At 40.5% G+C, this 25553-nt stretch overlaps 1 protein-coding gene across 3 annotated transcripts in view; it reads right to left on the reverse strand.

Annotated features, from left to right (window-relative positions):
• The window catches only part of ARHGAP24 (Rho GTPase activating protein 24), a 939121-nt gene that overhangs the window by 334726 nt on the left and 578842 nt on the right, over window positions 1–25553 (reverse strand). The gene's annotated exons all lie outside the window — the stretch shown is intronic.

The raw sequence follows: 25553 nt of genomic DNA on the forward strand, positions 1-25553 counted from the left end.
GATTCAGATATAAATTGCTGGTGCCGCTTGCCTTTTGTTCTCTGGAGTAGTCTTAGTCCTAGTATATGAGTGTGCTCTCCCAGTACGTTCTTTCTCAGTTCAGCGCACACAAAAAAAATTAAAGGGGTACTCCGCTGCTCAGCGTTTGGAACAAGGAGTACCCCTTTAAAGGGGTCAGAACACGATATTGAACATAGTAGCTTTTTTCATTTTCAATTTTTTTTTATCCATAAAACGAAACAAATATTACCAAAGTTTGGTATCATTGGAATTGTACTGACCCATAGAATGAAGTAAACATATCAGTTTTACCATATTGTGAACTCTGAAAAAAATGTGCTACAAAATTGCACAATTTTATCATCTGTTGGTTAATATAAATTCTAGTAGGGCGCCCCCTCTGGTCAGGCCCTGCATAATTTGGGACAGATAATTGTCTTTAAATATAGTCAGAAACCTGTTTCCTTTATGAGATTCACAGGTCCCAGTCTCCCAGTTTATATCAGGATAGTTAAAGTCCCCCATTATTATCACATCATTCTGATTTGCTGCCTTGTTTATTTGCCTCAGTGATTTATATTCTAGCTCTTCCATTATGTTTGGTGGCTTATAGCAAACCCCTATAAGAATATTTTTATTTTCATCTCCATATTTCTACCCAAAATTACTCCACATTATCGTTTCCCTCCCGCATATCCTCCCGCAGTGCGGCCTTCAGACTGGACTTTACATAAAGACAGACTCCTCCTCCTTTCTGTTTTGTCCGATCCTTCCTGAAAAGACTATAACCCTGTATGGTGACCGCCCAGTCACAGCTATCGTCCAACCAAGTCTCTGTTATAGCCACTATGTCATAATCCTACTCAGATATCAACCACTCTAGATCCTCTGTTTTATTGGACAGACTTCTGGCATTAGTCAACATGCAATATGATGTAAATATGGAAACATTTAACTCCTATCTGATCTATGTAAAAGCACTGTAAAGGGATTATCCAATAGTCAAAAAAATGACAATGTAAGGATGGTGGTGGAAATGTGCAAATTTTGGTGCAGATTTTCTGCTCTGTGCAAGAGCAAGGATTCCTGTTTATTCCTGGACTCCCTGCTCCTGTGCAGTAGTGATCAACAATGCATATAGTACTGTGTGCATTGCCACTCCCTGTACATTCAATGGGCTTGGTGTGAGAGTACCCAGCTTGGTAAATGTACATAAGTGGGTAACAATGCATGCAGTACTCTATGCATCACTGCTTACTCTTGCTCCCAACCCAATGAATGTGGGAGTGGTGATGCATCCAGTAACATATATTTTACTGCTTATTACTGTACAGGAATAGAGAGCTTTTTTGTCCTCCTAGATGTTGGCACACAACTAGTGACATGTATGAAAAGGCAGGAGATTTGTCTCAGTTCAATCGCTAAGCCAATCCCCTTGTCCATTATGGCTATATCTATTATTGTTCACTACTTTCAGTAAAATACAAGAAGAATATGTCCCTGTACCTGAAAATATGATGCAACCTCATCTCACCCAGTCACCATAGTTACCTGAATCTCAGACAAAGTAAAGAATATGATGTTGAGTTTGTCACGCATTTTAAATGAGAAAGTGAATGTCACAAAGCTTCAAAGCCCTTTTATAGAATTTCTAGTCTGCTTTTTTTTTTTTTTTTAAAGGATCCAAATATGTGTAATAAAACTAAGACATAAAGAAAAAATATGTTTTTAGAAGGGTGGAGATGTTGTCAAGTGATATTCATGAAAAAATGGCAACTTTTTTCACTGAATTTGGCAAACGTATCTGCGTTCTATTCTGTTTGGCTGTCATTTGTAGTTTAGGGGAGGAATATTATCCCTTTCCCAAAGCAGCTGGCATATGCTGTGCTGTTATTAAATTGTATGGCGCAATCTGCAGAAATTCATTGTGATCGCAGAAATGGTAAACTATGATTGTCCTTGTCCATGCAATAGCTTAGGCTGGGTTCACACTACGTTTATGTAATGCGGGGACCGGAACTGGTTGGAAAATGTGCAAACCAAATGCTCCTGTATGCCAGCCGGACCCGGCCTTGAATCTCATTCATTTGAATGAGGCAACCGGAGTCAGATAGTGACTCCGATCGGCTAATTTTTGCCCCGTATCTGGTTTTCTGGTCGGACTGAAAAAAAGCATACCGCAGTTGTCAGTCCGATCATAAAACCGGATATCGGGGGAAAAATGAGCCGATCGGAGTCACTGTCTGACTCCGGTTGCCTCATTCAAATGAATGAGATGCTGGGCCGGGTCCGGATGGAATATGGGAAAGCCCTGTCTGCACATTTCCAAGCCGGATCTGGTCCCCGTATGAAACAAATGTAGAGTGAATGTACCCTAATACAGTCTTAAATGTGTTGTCATATTGCGAAAAAAAAATTTCATACCCACTGCTAAAGAATTCTAGAGTTAATAGAAGGAGACATCATGGTCCAGATCCCCATCTCTAAGTACCATCATGTTAGCTGAAGGTGAGGTGGGGCCTATACGAATCAGACTTCTTTTTTTAACCTTGAACTCCTTGTTGTGCTTTTTATCTCATCCCTGGACACTTTTTGCAGTGTCGGAGCCATTTTAGCGGAAAAAAAAATTGTAACGATAACAAACTTTTCTTCCTCCTCTTTTGCCCTTTTTTTTTCTGGCTACTGCTCCTTCTTCTCCACCTTGTTCCCATAATTTCTTTATCCAACACACTTTTTTCTAGGAGAATCTTAATTTTAATAAATAATGATACAAGGTCTAATATTGAATATACAGATTGCTGGATGAATATAATGTAAAATATATACAATCATGCTGAACTTTATAAAAAAAATAAAATAAATTTAGTTTTTAAATTTGCTGTTTTAAGTCTACTCCAATATAAATTCTACAGATCTCATAGACATTTCAGCACTGTGGGAAGGAGATCTCTGAAAAGGCCAGCAAGACATCCAGCACATAAAAGGTATTAATGCATAAGAAAATTATATAATTGAATCAATTAAAATCTGTTTTATCTTGTTAGATAGAATCTTAAATATCGTGGCTAAGCATATGAATGGAACATTATGGAGCTTTTGCAGTATAATAAACATACAACACAGCACAAAATGAATTTGTAAAACATAAAGGAAAATTAAAAGATTGAGGTGGTGTGACTTTTACACTTAACCCATAGGATCCCATTCAATCCCTTTTCCTTCTGACATGTTACTCCTATAAGCTATCATTTTAAGCCCTTAAATCAGAGGCATAACTTGTAGCTTCTGTCCCCCGATACATGCATAATCTGCAACAGGGCCCCATGTGCAAAAAATAATACTGGTCTCTCTGAGCTCCGAAGATCCTGTGTGTCGATTAGAGAAATCACTGCGACAATTCACAGTAAGAGATTTATGGCATAGTGCCTCTTCTCAGTAAAGGACACATGAAAGCTCTGAAATTTGCAAAAAAAAAAAAAGACTCTCAAACTGTGAGAAACGGGATTCTCTGGTCTGATAAAACCAAGATTGAACTTTTTGGCCCTAAGCATCCTGTCTAGAGGAAACCGGGTAATGCTCATCACCTTCCCAATAACATCCCTACAGTGAAGCATGGTGGTAGCAGCGTCATGCTGTGTGCTTGTTTTTTTTTTAGCTACTTAGACAGGGACACTGGTCAGGGTTGAAGAAAAGCTGAATGGAGCAAAGTAAATAGATATTCTTAATTAAAACATATTCCAGAGTGCTCTGGACCTCAAACTGGGCCAAAGATTCACCTTCCAACAAGACAGTGGACCTAAGCACACAACCAAGACAACACAAGAGTGGCTTAGGGACACTCTGTGAATGTTCTTGAGTGGTAAAGACAGAGCCCTAGCTTGAATCCAATTGAACATCGCTAGAAAAGGCTGTCCACCGACGGTCCCCATTCAATTTGACCGAGCATCAGGGGCATAGCTATAGTGGTAGCAGAGGTAATATAATTGGCATATGGGGCCCTGTTGCATATTTTGCATTGGGCCCCAGAAGCTACAAGCCAAGCCTCTGCCGAGCATGACTATATCTGGAGCGGAGAATGGTAGAAAATCCCCAAATTCATGTGTGTAAACCTTGTGGCATTATACCCAAGAAAACTGGAGGCTGTAATTGCTGCCAACTAAGTACTGAGTAGAGGGTCTGAATACTTACAGAAGTAATTCTTAATCTCTGGTGCATTAGTATGTTTTAACACAACACAATGCTGTAGAGGGTTAATGCATTTAAGATAACCATGGCTACATCTGTATGGCAATGTTAGATTTTCCTTTTCAATAAATTAGCAAAAATGACTAACATTTTGTTTTCACTTTGTTGTTATGGGGTTTTGGGTGCCGATTTATTTGGTTGGTTAATCCACTTAAGGGTCTATTAATATTATTACTGTGGAGTATTCTGTATGGTGGTATAAAACTGTATATTGCTGCACTGTCTTTGAGAAAAGACATACAGTACCTTGCATAAGTGAGTACACCCCTTACATTTTTGTAAAAATATTATTATATCTTTTCATGTGACAACACTGAAGAAATGCCACTCTATTACAATGTGAAATAGTGATTGCACAGCTTGTATATTAGTGTTTAATTTTGCTGTCGCCTCAAAAGAACTCAGCATACAGCAATTAATGTCTAAACCTTGGCAACAAGCAACCCTAAGTTGAAATGTCCAAATCCAGCCCAATTAGTCATTTTTCCTTCCCAGTGTCATATGACTCGTTAGTGTTACAAGGAGCATGTGTCTTAAATTTGGTGTTATGGCTCTCACACTCTCTAATACTGGTCACTGAAGTTTAACATGGAACCTAATGGCAAAGAACTGCTGTTATACATAAAGATGGCCTAGGACATAAAAAGATTGCCAATACCCTGAAACTGAGCTGCAGCGTGGTGTGCAAGTCCATACAGCTGTTTCACAGTAAAGGTTCCACTCAGGACAGGTCCCGTCATGGTCAACCAAAAAAGCCGAAAGCTCAGTGTCATATTCACCGGTTATCTCTGGTCCAGAGGTTAAAAGGGTAGGGGGGCCAGCCTGTCAGTGCTCAGACTTATAAACGTATTTAGTTCAGATGGTGTCAAGCATGTGTAGTACCTATAAAGAGAAGTAAAAAAAAGGATGACAGTGCCTCATGCGTTACCTAAGACACCAGAGTCCTAGCAGAGGACAGAGATAATGATGGCTCTATAGGTGGCCACTCACCTTGTGAAAAAGAATATGCACGTATCACCTCTATATTGGGGTACCAGTAGGCCTGTGAGAGCAAACTGCCAAGCCCAAAGCTAACGGGAAGAGGGATAGCCCTGTCCCATTCAGAAATGAGGAGATGAGTAGAAAAAACCTTCATACGGGCGCTGTTCTAGGTTCCAGGAAATTCAAGCCAAGTCAGATGTTAAAGGATAATAAAAGTGCTGGTTAGCACTATATTTATAGAATAAAATAATAAAACCAATGACGCATTTCAGAGGTACAGTCTTCCTTCCTCAGATTAGCACATCTCTTCCACCATGTATAGTGAAAACCTGGTGAGGAGTACAAAGACAAGTGTGTCTTGTCTGCAGTCAAGCATGATTGAGAACCATGAATGTCAACCATGAACGCCAACATGTACTGTGACATACTGAAGAAGAGCATGATCCCATACCTTTGGAGAATGGGGCACAGGGCAGTTTTTCAACATGATAATGACCCCAAACACACCTCCAAAATGACCACTGCGTTGCTAAAGAAGCTGAAAGTAAAGGTGATGATCTTGCCAGGCATGTATCCAGACCTAAACCCTATAGAGCATTTGTAGGGCATTTTCAAACAGAAGAAGTTGGAATCTCTAACATCCACCAGCTCTGTGATGTCATCATAGAGGAAGGAAGAGGACTCCAGTAGCAACCTGTGAGGACCTGTGAACTCTATGCCCAAGAGGCTTAAATGGGCACTGTCACCAACTTTATTTTTTGATATGTTGTAGTACTTATGTACTACAACATATCTCTAATATACTTTTATTATTATTTTTTTTTCATTAAAAAGGTTTAATTTACATTTAAAAACCGGCTACTGAAAAAGGACTGATTTTGGAGTGGCAATCAGTCCTTTTTCAGTTAGGCTGCACTCGCTCCCTGCCTGTCAATCAGATAGGCGGGAGCGAGCGCATTGGCTCCCTGGCCACTGGCTGGGAGGCCACTCCTCCCGCACATCGCCGCCACCGCCTTGTTGCCGCCGCTGTCCCTGCACGCCCGCTGCCGGACTCTGCAGTAACTGCAAGTGTAATGAGGGAACGGGGTATGCGGGGCGGGGGGGGGGGTGAGGAGGGAACGGGCTAGTGCCGTAGCGGGGGGGGGGGGGGGGGGTAACGGGATAGCAAAAAAAAAATAGGATGGTGGGAGCTACCCTTTAAGGTAATTATGGTGGCCACAAAGAATATTGACACTTTGGGGCCATTTTCACTTAGGGGTGTACTCACCTTTGTTGCCAAGGTTGAGGGGACATAACATTAAACACTGTCATACAGGCTGTACACTTACTACTTGTGTTATTGTGTCATTTCTTCAGTGTTGTCACATGAAAATATAGAATAAAATAATAATATAATAAAATGTGAGGGGTGTAAGCACTTATGTGAGATACTGTAAGAAACAAAATTACATTCCTCTCCATGTGATACCCGGTTAACTTAAAGAGTAGCTCCCACCATGTAAAAAAAAAAAAAAAAATTCTATCCCTGCCTATTGCCCATCTATCCCTAACCCCATTCCTGCCTTTAAAAATGTTTTTACCCCCTTAGAAATATATTTTTGCCTGCCTGGTAGTGTGCTCACTTACCAGGCAGACTTCATCTCCTGGGGGCCGACTTCCGCCCTTAGCTCATCTATGCCGTGCTCCTGTCGGGAGCGCGCATAGATGAGTTGCTAATAGCACAGCAGGATACTCTTGGGTCTCCTCCTCCCTGTTTAGCAGTGTAGTGTTATCCAGGGAGGAGGAGTATAGGAGTATCGCCCACCTGCCATGCTATTCTACATTGCTGAGACCCGGGACCGAAATGAACACTTACCCGTACAGGACATGTACAGTCCTGGAGCATCAGTGCAGCACTAAGATTCAGTGCCGCGCTGCCTCCAGACTGTCCATGCCAGGGGCGGGCAGCCAATGAGTGTAACCCAGGCTTTCACAGCACTTGCTCCCGCCTGTCTGATTGACAGGTAGGGAGCGAGCGCAGGCAGACTGAATTCAGACCGAATACCCGGCCGGGATCGGTCCGAATTCAGCTGTGACGTCACAGCAGGCTGCAGCCGGCCACTAGGAGTGAGACCCCTAGTGGCCAGATTTCAAGTGCAAAAAAAATTATTTAAACACTTTAAAATAATTTAAATAATAATTTAAAATAAATAATAGAAACATATTAGAGATATGTTGTAGTACATAAGTAATACAACAATGCAAGTTGTGGAGAAGGTATTGAATGATTCTGTAAATAGAATAAATAAAATTGAAAGGAAGGAGTTGATAACATATTCTAGGAGAAACAAGAAACAAAATGAAAGTAAAAATAAGAGCAAAAATAGGAAAAGGAAGCCATATTTTGTGACAGCCTATAGTCTACAGTTTGACCAAATCAGAACAATTAATAATAAATATATTCCTATTTTGGAAACTGATCCTCTACTAAAAAATATAGTGTCTCGGGAACCGCCCAGTTTAGAAGAGGTTTGCTATGGGGCTTCGCTTCTAAACCGGGCGTTTCCGAGACACGTGTCATCAGAGAGCACTTAGACAGAAAAGAACAACCTTAACTTCAGAAGCTCATAAGTACTGAAAGGATTAAGATTTTTTAATAGAAGTAATTTACAAATCTGTTTAACTTTCCGGGGCCAGTTGATATATAAAAAAAGTTTTTTCCTGGATAACCCCTTTAATGAAGAAATTTGGGTCCTATAAGGTAATGGAGATAATAATGAATAACTGAATACAAACAGTACAATATATGATATTTAGTTCAAAATTTTAAAGAATATAAGATCAAGAGTGATATTAATTAATACAAACAATAATAAACTTAAAATAAAAATATAAAGAATATTCAACAAAAATTAAAATATTAATTCTAGATAAATGGACAGGTACTGTATGGTGCTTATGGTGTTGAGCGCCTGTAGTGCCTATCTATTGTACAAATATGTTAATCATGAATTTTGGAATGTTCTGAATGTTACAATTGAAATAGTTATGTACAGATATTGTACTGTTGTACATGCAGTAACATACACCGGTTTTTATATAAAATGCACTAAAGTGAAAAAAAAACGCAAACTGTATTTAGGTTAATCTAAATAGGTACCAAACAAATAGAAAGAGGATCTCACCCACACCGGGTCTTCCACATGTCTTAGTGTTTTAATATTGTAAGAGGTCATGTGACCCGTCGATTTAGTATTTTAACACGGTCTGTTAAATGTTTGTTAGTCTACGATTAAGCCCCAACGTGGGCGAAACGCGTCAGATGTTGTTCTGTATGTGAACTGTGTCAAGGTTTTGAATAAAGGAAAGCTGGTTTTAATCCTTCACTTGAAGTGCCGGACCTTCTTCTTTTCTCATAAGTACTAGAACATATAAAAAAAAGTTGATGAAAGTGCCCATTTAAGTAGCTGTAAGAGCAAAAGAAGAACAAGTGTGTATAAGGAGTGTGTTACATAACATTGGAGGAGAAATTTGATTTAAAGGAAAGCGGTCACCGTTCACCCACACACCAGGTTATAGTGCGGGTGAACAGGAGAATGATGCAGGGTCCCTGACTCATATACTTGCCTTCTGTCTGGTGGCTGGTCCCTCTGAAGATTGGTTTCTTTCTTCTGTGAATTGCGCACTGGAGGCGGGCCCGACGGCTGGATTTGAATATTCATGGGGGCTGGTCGTGTGCGCACCTGTGCCTCCAGCATGCAATTCACAGAAGAAACCAATCTTCAGAGGGACCGGGCACTGGACAGAAGGTACGTATATGAGTCAGGGACCCCACATTGGTCTCCTGTTCACCCACACTGTAACCCGGTGTATTGGGTTTAGTGTGGGTGAAGGGGTGACTGTTTTTCGTTTAAACCAAATTCTTGAGGCAGAAAATGAAAATTTGAGATATTTAGGAATTATGAACATTTTCTGCATCTGCTTCATGGAGATGTACCATCTACTGTAAATCTACAGTTTCATATCCCTCACCCTCATATTTTGCAGCACTGACTTGATATCCAAACCTGGTTAATAACAGCAGAACTCACTATATTAGACAAACCAAGTATTTGTATGTCTGACCCAGTGTCAAAACAAGAATGCTCATAATAGATACTGTATAGTCAATAGATACAGGACTACCATTCTGACACAGTATTAAAGGAATTTATTTTATTGTGGTAATAGGGCTCCACGGTGTCAACTCTAAAGTGTCACATGCCATAAAATTTTGAAGTACTATCACATCTTTTTACTGATTCGGCCTGTACAGGAATTGTTGCCAACCTGGTCATCCGTTAAAGCTCTCAAAATCTCAGTAAAGTAGTTTGAAACTAAAATTGATGTATTATTGCAATTGTTTGTTTCATATCTTATATATAAAACCACTGTCCGAGTTGAAGGCATTGAAAAGAAGTGAGAATAACTTTTTACTGGTATGGAAAACAAGGTAAGAAAATCACCCAAATGGCTGTTGTCTTAGGGTTGGATGTAAGCTAGTGTTTTGTGCAGGGGTATAGCTATAGGGGATGCAGAGGTAGCAGTCGCATTGGGGCCTTGGTGCCTAAGGGGGCCCCAAAGCACATCCTCCCTATGAGAGACCAGTATTATAATTGACACATGAGGCCCGGTTGCAGATTTTGCATCAGGGCCCAGAAGCTACAAGTTATGCCGCTGGTCTTGTGTCTGGTTGTTATTTCAAGGCTGGGCATGGAGCTGTTTCTGCTTCATTCACCAGTGCAAAAGTGTGTAAAAGGTCTCTTGGGCTCTAGTGAATCTACAGTTTCTATAGAAATTGATGGATAGTCAATAAAGTCCTCCATTAAAGCAGATAGATGACCAAAGCCTACATTTCCTCCCCTGGTTATAGGAATTTAACATAACATGCTATGTAGACAGGTAGCCGTTTTTCCAACATGCCTATGGCTAAGAAACTTTGAAGTGAAGAAGGCTTATTTTTTGGCTCATTGCTAGTATTCTACTTGTATTCCTGAATAATTTGTTTTGAAAGCAATATACTTTAAGATATCAAGACAGCATTGATGAATTCATTCTAAAACATGGCCGCAACATAATCATAAACACTGCTCCCATTGTGGAAGCTGGGCTTAGCTCCAGAACTATAAGTTTCTTTGGACTCTCCTTCTAAGGCTTCTAATTGAAACATAGATGGACACAAGTTTCCAGAAGTTTTTTAAGAACGATCCCTAAAAACAACACCCTAATACAAACTGAGACAGTAAATTTAGAAATTACAAATACTTAAATCAATTCAGTTAATTTCTTTCCTGCATAGTTGCATAGAGTTTGCTTAAAATATATTCTTACCCAGTGTTCATTTTCCAATGCATCCTTTTTTACTGCTAATATAAGTCATTTTTAACGTCATTGCCACCATAAATCATTTATAATCAAAAATCAGATGCTGGAGGGCATGGTCATGTCTTTAATAAATTGCCTATTTGTCACGTTTTACACATAGTTCATGTTGTGCCAAAAGGCACCCAGTCGCTGTCACCTTTTGTGCCAAAGTGCTTATTGCAGCATTTGGAATCCACTTAAGCTACAGGACAAATGTGCCAGAAGCGATGAAGTCACTCATATAAAATCAAAGCAACAAAATGAGTCTGGAGGAGGAACACCTGCATCATTGTTTAAGCTGTACGAAGGCCGATTCCCTCATGCCATTAGCCGCTAATGAGAAAATTTTGCCCTGATTTGTAGCATTAATTGTCGGGATCTAACACATTGATGGAATCACTGGCCTTCAGACTACACAGTGCCACGCATGGACTGGTGACATTATATATATGACTTACTTTTTCCTTTGACCTCATTAACCCCTCTATGCTTTTATGTTTTCAGAGCTGTACAATTTCACCGATTACCTGCCACAGTTAGTCCCTATCACAATAAAATATACAGGGGTTCTCAACAATTCAAAGCACCTAAAACTCTTTAACCCCTTAAGGACGCAGGACGTAAATGTACGTCCTGGTGCGGTGGTACTTAACGCACCAGGACGTACATTTACGTCCTGTGCATAACCGCGGGCATCGGAGCGATGCCCGTATCATGCGCGGCTGATCGCGGGCGTCGCTGCGATCTCGCGGGTGTCCGCCATTACAGGGTACATTCACATGGGCAGGGGGCTTACAGTGAGTATCGGGTTGCAAGTTTGCAATGCAGCAAATTTTGCGCGGCAGCTCAAACTCGCTGTAATCCCCCGCCCGTGTGACTGTACCCTAAAAACACTACACTAACACAAAATAAAATAAAAAGTAAAAAACACTATATATACACATACCCCTACACAGCCCCCCTCCCTCCCCAATAAAAATGAAAAACGCCTGGTACGCCACTCTTTCCAAAATGGAGCCTCCAGCTGTTGCAAAACAACAACTCCCAGTATTGCCGGACAGCCAATGACTGTCCAGGCATGCTGGGAGTTTTGCAACAGCTGGAGGCACCCTGTTTGGGAATCACTGGCGTAGAATACCCCTATGTCCACCCCTATGCAAATCCCTAATTCAGGCCTCAAATGCACATGGTGCTCTCACTTTGGAGCCCTGTCGTATTTCAAGGCAACAGTTTAGGGTCACATATGGGGTATCGCCGTACTTGGGAGAAATTGCCTAACAAATCTTGGGGGTCTTTTCACCCCTTATGAAAAGGTGAAGTTGGGGTGTACACCAGCATGTTAGTGTAAAAAAATAAACTTTTTACACTAACATGCTGGTGTTGCCCTATACTTTTCATTTTGACAAGAGGTAAAGGGGAAAAAAGCCCCCCAAAATTGGTAACGCAATTTTTCCCGAGTACGGAGATACCACATATGTAGGCGTAAAGTGTTCTGGGGGCGCACAACAAGGCCCAGAATGGAGAGTGCACCATGTACATTTGAGGTGATTTGCACAGGGGTGGCTGATTGTTACAGCGGTTTTGACAAACGCAAAAAAAACAAAACCCCACATGTGACCCCATTTCGGAAACTACACCCCTCACAGAATGTAATGAGGGGTGCAGTGAGAATTTACACCCCACAGGTGTCTGACAGATCTTTGGAAGAGTGGGCTGTGCAAATTAAAAATGTTGTACAGCCCACTGTTCCAAAGATATCACAGACACCAGTGGGGGGTAAATGCTCACTTTACGCCTTGTTACGTTCCTCAAGGGGTCTAGTTTCCAAAATGGTATGCCATGTGGGGGGTTATTTTGCTGTCCTGGCACCATATGGGCTTCCTAAATGCGACATGCCCCCGAGCAAAATTTGCTCTCAAAAAGCCAAATATGACTCCTTCTCTTCTGAGCATTGTAGTTCGCCCGTAGTGCACTTCAGGTCAACTAATGGGGTACCTCCATACTCAGAAGAGATGTGGTTACAAATTTTGGGGGGTATTTTCTGCTATTAACCCTTGCAAAAATGTGAAATTTGGGGGGGGGGGGGAAACACACCTTTTAGTGATTATTTTTTTTTTTTTTACATATGCAAAAGTCGTGAAACCCCTGTGGGGTATTAAGGCTCACTTTATTCCTTGTTACGTTCCACAAGGGGTCTGGTTTCCAAAATGGTATGCCATGTGTTTTTTTTTTGCTGTCCTGGCACCATAGGGGCTTCCTAAATGCGACATGCCCCCGAGCAAAATTTGCTCTCAAAAAGCCAAATATGACTCCTTCTCTTCTGAGCATTGTAGTTCACCCATAGTACACCTCAGGTCAACTTATGGGGTACCTTCATACTCAGAAGAGATGGGGTTACAATGTTTGGGGGGTATTTTCTGCTATTAACCCTTGCAAAAATGTGAAATTTGGGGGGAAACACCCATTTTAGTGAAATTTTATTTTTATTTTTTTAAATATGCAAAAGTCGTTAAACTCCTGTGGGGTATTAAGGCTCACTTTATTCCTTGTTACGTACCTCAAGGGGTCTAGTTTACAAAATGGTATGCCATGTGGGGGATTTTTGCTGTTCTGGCACCATAGGGGCTTCCTAAATGCAACATGCCCCCCAAAAACCATTTAAAAAAAACGTACTCTCCAAAATCCCCTTGTCGCTCCTTCGCTTCTGAGCCCTCTACTGCGCCCGCCGAACACTTTACATAGACATATGAGGTATGTGCTTACTCGAGAGAAATTGGGCTACAAATATAAGTATACATTTCTCCTTTTTCCCCTTGTAAAAATTAAAAAATTGGGTCTACAAGAACATGCGAGTGTAAAAAATGGAGATTGTGAATTTTCTCCTTCACTTTGCTGTTATTCCTGTGAAACACCTAAAGGGTTAAAACGCGGACTGAATGTCATTTTGAATACTTTGGGGGGTGCAGTTTTTATAATGGGGTCATTTATGGGGTATTTCTAATATGAAGACCCCTCAAATCCACTTCAAACCTGAACTGGTCCATGAAAAATTGTGAGTTTGGAAATTTTGTGAAAAATTGGAAAATTGCTGCTGAACTTTGAAGCCCTCTGGTGTCTTCCAAAAGTAAAAACACGTAAATTTTATGATGCAAACATAAAATAGACATATTGTATTTGTGAATAAAAACAAATTATTTGGAATATCCATTTTCCTTACAAGCAGAGAGCTTCAAAGTTAGAAAAATGCTAAATTTTTCATAAAATTTTGGGATTTTTCACCAAGAAAGGATGCAAGATACCACAAAATTTTACCACTATGTTAAAGTAGAATATGTCACGAAAAAACAATCTCGAAATCAGAATGATAACTAAAAGCATTCCAGAGTTATTAATGTTTAAAGTGACAGTGGTCAGAATTGCAAAAAATGGCCGGGTCCTGAGGTGTATAATGGCTGGGTCCTTAAAGGGTTAAGGCCAAAATGGGCTGAGTCCTTAAGGGGTTAAAGGGAACTCATTTACATAACATCTCATCCACAGAATAGGGGATAAGTGTCTGATTGGAGTCTCTGCTTGAAGCTGTGGTCAACACTCCCCTTCCATGCATCTCTATGGGAGAGTTGGAGGTACAGGAGCGCTGTATCCATGACTCTCTCATAAAGATACATGGAGGGGACATGACAACCACTCCGAGCAAGAGAAGAGCCGGCATTCTTGAGTTGCAGCTCACACACAAGCCTTGATCAGCAGCGGTTAATAAAAATGTGTGTGACCCGCAACACGTTCAGTTTGCATAAGAACTACAAGTACCAGGATTCATTTCTTCAATGCTGTACATATCATCTGGCCCCAGAATGTGTGTGGAGTGCATATATCTCATGACAGAGTGTCACCAAGGTGGTTGGCAGGGGGAGTGCCATGTCTTTGCTCAAAAAAATTTTATAAGCAGGACTGGCCTTAGGACGAACGTAAAATTACCTGGCATCCAGGGCTTGTAACACCAATACATTTGCTAAACCCTTTTTTAACTTATAATTAGGCCTTATTTAATTTATTTTTGTGTACTGTGAACTATTCAATGTAAGGCCAAGACACATGAGAACATTTGAAGAATTTAAAATTGTAGACAAGTGTATTCTTTTTGCAGATGCCAAATTTGGGATTTCCGTGGCAGATGCTTCTGCCTGGAAATTCCACTGTGTGCAGTGAAGCAGAATCCCATTGAAAGGAAGGGAGCTGCACGGACATTCCACTATGTAAACATACCCTAAGGCTAGTGTGAACCACCCAATAGAAGGCTAGCCTTCTTTATCAGATGCCATGAAGGAGTAGTGAACAGTTGTAATGGCTGACATGTACAGTACATTAATAATACTGTATATCCTGTAGCTAGAATAGTGTCTATTTAAGTGGTATGATAGCTTCATGTAAAATTTAAAACTTTAAAATATATCTGCAAATTGAAATTTCATGGTCTTATGCTTTTCCTCATTTAATATGTTAACACTTTTTACTTGACTTTTGTTTCTATCACTCATAGTAGCCATAAAAGATTGGAGAAAATCTGAGATAAGAAATCCATGGAGATTAGACTTTATTAAACGCATTATACTCATGATTAAACTGTATTACAGACTCCAATAAGTTTAAAAAAATGTAACAACTTTTACAGGGAAGTATGCCCTAGTGATAGGGTGAAACAAGTCTTGAAAATGGAAAAGACCTGCACAGGACCAGAGACCGGACATAGATGAGGTCATACCATCAGGAAGGTCAGGAGTGAAAAGGAAGAAAGACAGTAGAGAGGCAGAAGGGAAAAGAGAATACCAAGCAGTACACAGGCGCCAAATCACCCTAATGAAAACCATGGCAGCTAGCAAAGAAGCAGAGGGCAGGGGATTACTCAAGCATCATAAGAGAGCATTGGGGTGCATTGGTGCAATTCTGAGCTTCTCAATCAATGTCAATATTTTATAAGAAAGTAAGGAGGTCCAGTATGGGAGTTGGTGCAGGTGGCCAACATGGTAATACTTAGAAATATCAGGGAGTGCAAGACCTCTGCGTAAAGCAGGGGAAGTAAGTACCGTACAGGGACCCTATGTTGGCCATTCAGCCAAATGAATTTAAGAAAAAGAGATTGAATATGGTGAAGAGAAGTGCCAGAATGAGCGACAGGGAGGGTCTCAAACAGATACAAAAACTTTGGAACAATGGACATATTAATGGGATTATTCTGCCCCCAGGAGGGAAAGTGGTAAAGACAACCACTTAGATAGCATAGCAAAACCTTCTGCAATAAGCGGAAGAAAGTAATAACGGTAGATAGAATAATAGGAAGTAGAGATATGGACACCAAGATAGGTAAGATAGTCAGTGTGCCACATGTAAGGAAAGGTATGTTGCAAGGAAGCTAAGACGGGGTGGGGGGGAGATATTAATAGAAAGGACATCCGTTTTGGGTGTATTCATTTTGTAGCCAGACAGACGACCATACTCCAAAATCAGGGCATGAAGAGACGGGAGGGGACTAGATAGAGGTTGGGTAATAGTCAAGAGGACATCGTCCACATAGAGAGCAATTTTGAATTCCCTTGTACGAATCATCACGCAACTGATGTCAGAGCAGGCACATACGGCTGCTGCCAGGGGTTCAATGTAAATAGCAATATTGCCTTTTTATGTCATAGGAATACTCTGTCACAACAGAGGACAACCAAGTTAACATAACAAAATAATAAAAAATGATGAGCATTGTGCTTGCTAAAGTAAGAGAAAACTAAAAAATATGAAATTAGCAAAGTTCCTGTAAAGAAGGAAATAATAATGCTCCACCGATGGGGCACAGTGTCTGCAGTTCCCATTCGTCTGCATTGATGGCACACCCATTCTTGTTGCTAGTGGGGCTAGTTAGCCAAACAGTGATCTGGAATGCAGGATGAATTGCTATCAACCCCAGGGTCTCATGCTATCACTGCGTGGGCGATTTAAACAAGCAGCTGCAAACAGGTATGAACCCAGAGGTGTAAGGTGTAGCTGCAGCGCAAGTAATGTACGGCTGGCAGATCAAATGCAAGGTTTTCTTCGGCTTCAAAAAAAGTTCACGCTGGCAAGTAGCCACCTGCTTTCCTGCGAGCAGATCTGTTTGGTGGCTCGTGCCCCTTCCTGGGGTGTATGACCCCCCCACACACACACACACACACACACAAACGTGGACCAGGTTTGTCAAACAGTTAGTATGCCGCTGCCTTGGACTGTACACTGACTACATATTCCTTACTGATCCGCTACTGTGTGACCTCCAGTCATTTACCCAGCTAGTTAGACTTTTCTCACCTACTGCTAGGTTAAATTTTCCCCTGCACTTAGTCCAGGCCAGGGCTGGACTGTCTCCATGACTCAGACGGCCCTTTTAAGACAAGTGCCCCAAGTAGACAAAGACAGGAGTACTGGGAAGGAATCGGGCTTCACATGCCTCCCAGTCATTACATATAAGATATGCATTGTTGGAAGGTAAAAGATCATGGAATCTAAAGAATGATACAGCAAAGTCAAGTTTGTCATTTGGGACAGTTCTTCATAAAATTACAATGGGACATCTGTTGTCTTCCACATGATTTTTATCATCACTGCCACCTTGGAGATTTGATTGATCACTTTCTGGTCTTATTTGTGTTGTTGATAGAGGTCTGTATAGCATTTCAATTCATATACTTCATTCTAGCAGGAATTGGAACTATTTCCCTAATCCAGAACAATCTTTACATCTCCGGGAAGTGCAGATGAGCTTTGTCATCATCCGCTTGATCAGCAAACGTGAATGTTTAGTATGCAGGAGACTTTCTCTAGTTCATGGTTAATGAATAAGAGAGTCACGCAGCAATAAGTGCCCCAACCAAATGCTATACCTGCTGTAGTCTTCTCTCCTGATAGCATTTTGATGTGAACAGAGTGAAATGTTGGCAGTAGACATCGGCATCCTTTTGCATTCATTTACCACATATCCTCTACCTTCATTATCTTAACATATTTATATGTAGATTTATAGCCATGTTGTACGAGTTGTAAGCTGTTTTCAGGAAGATAAAGCAAGATGCTTTGCAACAGCCATTGGTGCAGTAAACTTTCCAATAGATCAGCTATGCTGTAGAGAGCAAAAATAAAAAAGTCAAAAATATTTTATTTGGAACATTTCTGTGTTCATATGAAGGCAATGCCCACATGTTGGTAATTTGAGACTTCTTTTTTTTTTATAACTGTTTATTTAATGAGTTTTTCATTTTAACATAAAAGGAAAAAGACAATATAACAAAAAGAAAAGAAAAAACAGAGTCATACATAATGAGCCTTGAACATAATCATTATGCAATAAAAAGGACTTCTTAATACTAATTCTGTTAATTTATTATCTTGTTTACCTTGTTTACATTTCACCTGTTTAGAAATGTCCTCTACACAAGTTGTATTAGGGCTAATTTCTTTGTGGGACAAGTTGTATTTTTTATTGGTGACTTTATTTTCATCATATAATGTATTACGGAGCCAAATATACAAAAAAAAAATATGCTTAAGGCAAAATAAAAAAAAATTTATTGTGCAATTTTGAGGGAATTTTTTTTTTTTTTGGAGTTCACAGTACGCTAAATTTGAAATGCTAACTTGTTTCGTTTTATGGTTAAAAAAAAATTAATACATTTGAAAACTTGAAAAAGGAAAAAAATGTTTGTTCAGTGCCATGTTCTGACCCCTATAACTTTTGTCCACCTACAGTTTGTTTGGGTATATTTTTGCGCCATGAGCTGTAATTTTTAACAGTATCACTTTTGTGTATATTTGACTTTTGATCACTTTTTATTATGTAATTTTTTTTTTTTATGTGACCAAAAATCAGCAATTTAGGCTTTTGGAATTTTTGGGCGGTTACACCGTTTACCATGCAGGATCAATAATGCCACAATTTAATAGTTCAAACAATTATTCACACGGTGATGGGTCCCCTAGACAGGGATTACCGGCATGTTATGTTTAAATGCTGTGATCACTATTGATCCACGCATTTAACCTTTACAATGGCCAACATTAGAGTCAGCTCTGATGTCCATCATTACCAGCAGATCATAGCTGCTTATAGCAGCGGGAATCTGCCAGTTATAATGCGGACCCTACGCTCGGGCCCACGCCATGTTTCCTTCACCCGACCCATAATGTACTGGTATGTCAGGGGTTGAGAGGGGTTAAGTCTCTTTAAGTAAATAAGAAAAAAGAGCCACTGTATTAATACATAAGGCAAAGTGACTTTCCTATGCATACACTACATTCAATATAATTTACCACATCTTAGATAAAGAGATTTTTCTTTGTTTCAGTCCAAAGTTTGTGTCCCACAGTGATAGTGATTTATCATATTTTATGTCCCACGGCAATAGCATATTACTATTTGTGGCAGAATATTGTTTGTCAAAAATGTATTTAAAAATTACTTTGAGGACATACGGTGAAGAAAAAAATGTTTTGATCCCTGCTGATGTACGTTTGCCCACTGACAGAAAAAAATCTATAATTTTAATGGTAGGTTTATTTGAACAGTAAGAGACAGGAAAAAAAAATCCAGTAAAATGCATTTCAGATACATTATAAACTGATTTGCGTTTTACTTTAAATAATGATTTGGCCCATAGCATTTAGCAGGATTTCTGCCTCCCAGGTATCTTTTATACAGGTAACAAACTGAGATTAGCAGCACTCTTATGAAGCTATGTGCTCCTAATCTCAGCTTGCTGCCTGTATAAAAGACACCTGGTCACAGATAATCAGATTCCAAACTCCCCACCATGGCCAAGACCAAAGAGCTGTCCAAGGATGTCAGGGACAAGATTATAGACCTACACAAGTCTGGAACGTGCTTAAAGACCATCGTCAAGCAGCTTGTTGAGAAATTTACAGTTGGTGGAATTATTTGCACATGGAAGAAACACAAAATAGCTGTCATTTTCAGTGATCATGAGAACGATGAGGAATCAGCCCAGAACTACACTGGAAGATCTTTTCAATGATCTCAAGGCAGCCAAGACCATAGTCACAAGAAAACAATTTGTAACACACTACGCCATTAACCCCTTAAGGACCGGGGGGTTTTCTGTTTTTGCATTTTCGTTTTTTGCTCTTTGCCTTTAAAAAATCATAACTCTTTCAATTTTGAACCTAAAAATCCATATGATGGCTTATTTTTTGCGCCACCAATTCTACTTTGTTATGACGTCAGTCATTTTGCCCAAAAATCTACGGTGAAACGGGAAAAAAATCATTGTGCGACAAAATTGAAAAAAAACCGCTGTTTTGTAATTTTGGGGGCTTCCGTTTCTACGTAGTACATTTTTCCGTAAAAATGACACCTGATATTTATTCTGTAGGTCCATATGATTAAAACGATACCCTATTTATATAGGTTTGATTTTGTCGGACTTCTGGAAAAAATCATAACTACATGCAGGAAAATTAATACGTTTAAAATTGTCATCTTCTGACCCCTATAACTTTTTTATTTTTCCGTGTATGGGGCGGTATGAGGGCTCATTTTTTGCGCCATGATCTAAAGTTTTTAACGGTACCATTTTTGCATTGATAGGACTTATTGATCGCTTTTTATTCATTTTTAAATGATATAAAAAGTGACCAAAAATGCACTATTTTGGACTTTGGAATTTTTTTGCGCACGCCATTGACCGAGCGGTTTAATTAATGATATATTTTTATAATTCGGACATTTCCGCATGCGTAGATACCATATATGTTTATTTTTATTTTTATTTACACTGTGTTTTTTTTTTTTATTGGAAAAGGGGGGTGATTCAAACTTTTAATAGGGGAGGAGTTAAATGATCTTTATTCACTTTTTTTTTCACTTTTTTTTTGCAGTGTTATAGGTCCCATAGGGACCTATAACACTGCACACACTGATCTCCTATGCTGATCACTGGTTTCTCATAAGAAACCAGTGATCAACGATTCTGCCGCATGACTGCTCATGCCTGGATCTCAGGCACTGAGCAGTCATTCGGTGATCGGACAGCGAGGAGGCAGGAAGGGGCTCTCCCGCTGTCCTGTCAGCTGTTCGGGATGCCGCGAATAGCTGCGGCTATCCCGAACAGCCCGACTGAGCTAGCCGGGAACTTTCACTTTCACTTTTAGCCGCACGGCTCAGCTCTGAGCGCGCGGCTAAAGGGTTAATAGCGCGCGGTGCCGCGATCGACGCTGCGCGCTATTAGAGGCGGGTCCCGGCTTCACTATGACGCCGGGCCCGCCATGATATGACGCAGGGTTACTGTGTTAAATCAGAAGTTATACCGCGTTATATCAGAAGAGCAGGACCAAGGACGTACCGGTACGTCCTTGGTCCTTAAGGGGTTAAAGGGGTAATCTGGTGGAAAAACTATTTTTTTTTTCTTTTTTAAATCAACTGGTGCCAGAAAGTTAAACATATTTCTAAATTACTTCTATTAAAAAAATCTTAATCCTTCCAGTACTTATTAGCTGCTGAATGCTACAGAGGAAATTCCTTTCTTTTTGGAACACTGATGACATCACGACCACAGTGCTCTCTGCTGACATCTCTGTCCATGTTAGCAACCGTGCATAGCAGATGTATGTTAAGGGCAGCATGGTGGCTTAGTGGTTAGCACTGCTGCCTTGCAGTGCTGGGGCCTTGGGTTCAAATCCCACTAAGGACAACAATAAATAAAGACTTATTATTTTTATTATAATAACGTCAGCAGAGAGCAGTGTGTTCGTGATGTCATCAGAGAGCGTTCCAAAAAGAAAATAATTTCCTCTGTAATATTCAGCAGCTAATAAATACAGGAATGATTAAGATTTTTTAATAGAAGTAATTTACAAACATAAGTAAATAGAAGTAGAAAAGTGGGTGGGCACTGCTAGAGAACCACTATGCAGGTGCAACAATCAATGTGTTCAGGTGTATGGCTGGTATACGGTGCTGGCAATCAAAGAGACAGTCTTTCATATGCAGTAGAACGAAGATAGAAAAATGTCCGCACTCACCATGCCATTTCAAGTAGTTCGCTTTATTGGATTCTTCAAATTTCCACCGGAAGATGCGTGAATAACGCAAAATGGTGCTGTTGTTCCTGACAGCCGCTCCTAGTCTCCTTGCCCGGAGCAGCTTCCCCTCCCTGCACTCGGGTGTTTTTGTCTTATGCTTTCTTATGGAAATTTGAAGAATCCAATAAAGCAAACTACTTGAAAGGGCATGGTGAGTGCGGACATTTTTCTATCTTCGTTCTACTAATTTACAAATATGTTTAACTTTCTGGCACCAGTTGATTTAAAAAAAGAAAAAAAAATGTTTTTCCACCGGAGTACTCCTTTAAGGTCTGAAATCCTGCAGTGCCTGCAAGGCCCCCCTGCACTACTAGTGTCACTGTTCTGGACCCACTACTCCAGGGTACATTGTATTTTGTTATCTTGTGATTTTGTGTTATGCAAATGTTACTGTATCTTTAACCCCTTAAGGATACAGCCCATTATGACCTTAAGGACCAGAGCATTTTTTGCACATCTGACCACTGTCACTTTAAGCATTAATTACTCTGGGATGCTTTTCCTAATCATTCTGATTTATGTTGGCATCATAAAGTTGATATTTTTTTAGTTTTGGAAGACATCAGAGGGCTTCAAATTTCAGCAGCAATTTTAAATTTTTCATGAAATTTTCAAAATCTGAATTTTTCAGGGACCAGTTCAGTTTTGAAGTGGATTTGAGGGGCCTTCATATTAGAAGTACCCCATAAATGACCCCATTTTAAAAACTGCCCCCTCAAAGTATTCAAAATAACATTCAGAAAGTTTGTTAACCCTTTATGTGTTTCACAGGAATAGCAGCAAAGTGAAGGAGAAAATTCAAAATCTTCATTTTTTACACTCGCATGTTCTTGTAGACCCAGTTTTTGAATTTTTACAAGGGGTAAAAGGAGAAAAAGCCCCCTAAAATTTGTAACCCGATTTCTCTTGAGTAAGGAAGTACCTCATATGTGGATGTTAAGTACTGTGTGGGTGCACTAAAGGGCTCAGAAGGGAAGGAGTGACAATGGGATTTTGGAGAGTGGATTTTGTAACCCCATTTTTTCTGAGTATGGAAATACTGCATATGTGGACGTCATGTGCTCTGCTGGCGCACCACAATGCTCATAAGAGAAGGAGTCACATTTTGCTTTTGGAGAGAGATTTTTGCTGAAATGATTTTTGGGGGGAAGTTTGCATTTAGCAAGCCCTATGGTGCCATAACAGCATTAAAAAAAGGGGGTCCAGTGAGCCTTAACACCCCACAGGTGTTTGACGACTTTTCAGTAATGTCGGATGAGTAAATGAATATTTTTTTCACTAAAATGCAGTTTTTTACCCCCCAAATTTACCATTTTTGCAAGAGGTACCGTAATAGGAGAAAATGCCCCCCCCCCCCAAAAAAAAAAAATTGTAACCCCATTTCTTCTGAGTATGGAAACACCCCATATGTGAATGTCACGTGATCTGCTGGCACACTACAATGCTCAGAAGGAGTCACAGTTGGCTTTTGGAGAGAGCATTTTGCTGAAATTGTGTTTGGGGGTATGTGTCGCATTTAGGAAGCCCCTATGGTGCCATAACAGCAAAAAAAAAAAAAAACAATTGTCTTACTATTTTGGAAACTACACCCCTCAAGGAACGTAACAAGCAGTACAGTGAGCCTTAACACCCCACAGTTATTTGATAAATGTTCATTAAACTAGGATGTGAAAAGGAAAATTTAGATTTTTTACACTAAAATGCTAGGGTTACCCCAAATTTTTCATTTTCACAAGTGGTAACAGGAAAAAATGTCCCTCACAATTTGTAAATACATTTCTTTGGAGTAAGGACATACCTCATATTTGGATGTAAACTGCTCTGCAGGTGCACACCAGGTCTCAGGAGAGCAGGAGGGCCATTCAGCTTTTGGAGAATTTTTCTGGAATCGGTCAGGGGCCTTGAGCATTTACAGAGCTAACATTGTGCCAGAACAGCGGGACCCCTCCTCATGTGCTATTATTTTAGAAACTACACCCCTCAAGGAACGTAACAAGGGGTACAGTGAGTATTTACACCTTACAGGAGTTTTGAACAGTGGGCCGTAAAATAACAAAATAGTTTTTTTTTTTTTTCACAAAAATGCTGGTGTTACCCAAAATTTTTCATTTGCACAAAGGGTAATAAGAAGAAATGCCCCCCAAATTTTGTAACCCCATTGCTTCTGAGTATGGAAATACCCCATATGTGGATGTAACATGTGCGGATGCACTACAGGGCTCAAGAGTCATAGAGTTATGTTTGCATTTGAGGCCTATGGTATATAACAAAAATAACAAAAAGAAACACCCACATGTGACCCTATTACAGACAGTACTCCCCCTGGGGAAGGTGTATAGGTGTGACTTGACATTTGGAACAGACGGGTGTTCCTGAAATTTATTTTCCAGGAATGGATGAAATGTACTATGAGGAAAATGAAAAATACAATTTTACTACTGATATGCCAATTATGTTCCCAGAGAGAGTATAGCCAAAAGTAAAAAATATGCCCGCCCCAAACCCTATGTTCTGAATCATCATTCTGGGAATGTGATGTGTGTGGCTGTCCCTAACCTGTTGCCTCAAATGCACACACCGTTCAGGTGGAGAGAGAGCACTGCACATTTCAGGCAACACAACCCCCCCCCCCCCTCCCCTGCTGATAGTGACTCAGTGACCCATGACCCATTTTTGGAAGAAATACCCCCAGAGGTCTTATCAGTCATGTTTGTTTTTTTTGGTATAATTTAGTGGTTTGTGGGGTTAAAATTTGGAATGTTCTCTGGACCTGGTACATTGGGGTAAAATTATGGGAAATTTAAATGAAAAGGGAAAATGTTGTACTCCATGGAAGTGTGATACTCCCTGAGGCAATCCGTAACATAGAGGCCCGGATGATCGGGGCAAGTGTCAAATTGAGTGGTGGTGTCCCCCAGTATCCCCCTCTTGTGACACACTCTGCATTTTTTTGCACTTTCCAGTATGGTGGACCTCACCTGGAAATTGCTGGCCTGGGACGATCCTGGCACCTATAACTCTTGTTCCTTGGTAACTCTGGGCTGCTCTTTCCTGGTCGCCAAAGATCAGGACCTTTAGGACTTCTTCTTGGAACTGGAGGAATGTCCCTGTGTTGGCAGCATACTGGGACAGTACAAAAGAGTTGTACCATGCCCATGTTTTCTGCATGGCATTGTATGGCTTGAGGACTTGATCAGAGAGATCATCTCCACCCATATACCGATTGTAGTCCAGAATACAATCGGGCTTGAGGACCGTTGTTGTGGTACATAGCACAGGGACAGGTGAGCTACTGTTTCCATGAATTGTGGTCAGCATAAGGACATCCCTCTTATCCTTATACCTGACCAGCAACAGGTTTTCATGGATAAGGGCACGGGACTCACCGTTGGGCATAGATGTCTGCAGAACATTTAGAGGGAGGCCTCTCTGGTTCTTCTGCATGGTCCCACAAGTGGACGTGGATCTGGCGGCAAGGGATGTGAACAGAGGGATGCTGGTATAAAAGTTGTCCATGTAACCTTTATCCAGCAATGGGTGCACAAGGTCCCAAACGAGCTTCCCGCCAACACCCAGAGTGGGGGGACATTCTGGGGGTTCAATAGGGGAATCCCAGCTCTCTTATACTTTAAACTTGCAAGTGTACCCGGAAGTACTCTCACAAAGTTTGTAAAGTTTCACGCCATACCGCACCCATTTCGAGGGAATATACTGGTGGAAGATGAGTCTCCCCTTAAAACTGATAAGAGACTCATCTACAGAGAGCTCCCTGAGGGGTACGTAGGCCTCCAAAAATTTGGCCCCAAAGTGATCTATGACAGGCCTCACTTTGT

Source organism: Hyla sarda, chromosome 1 (genome assembly GCF_029499605.1).
Source record: "Hyla sarda isolate aHylSar1 chromosome 1, aHylSar1.hap1, whole genome shotgun sequence".
NCBI classification, from domain to species: Eukaryota; Metazoa; Chordata; class Amphibia; order Anura; family Hylidae; genus Hyla; species Hyla sarda.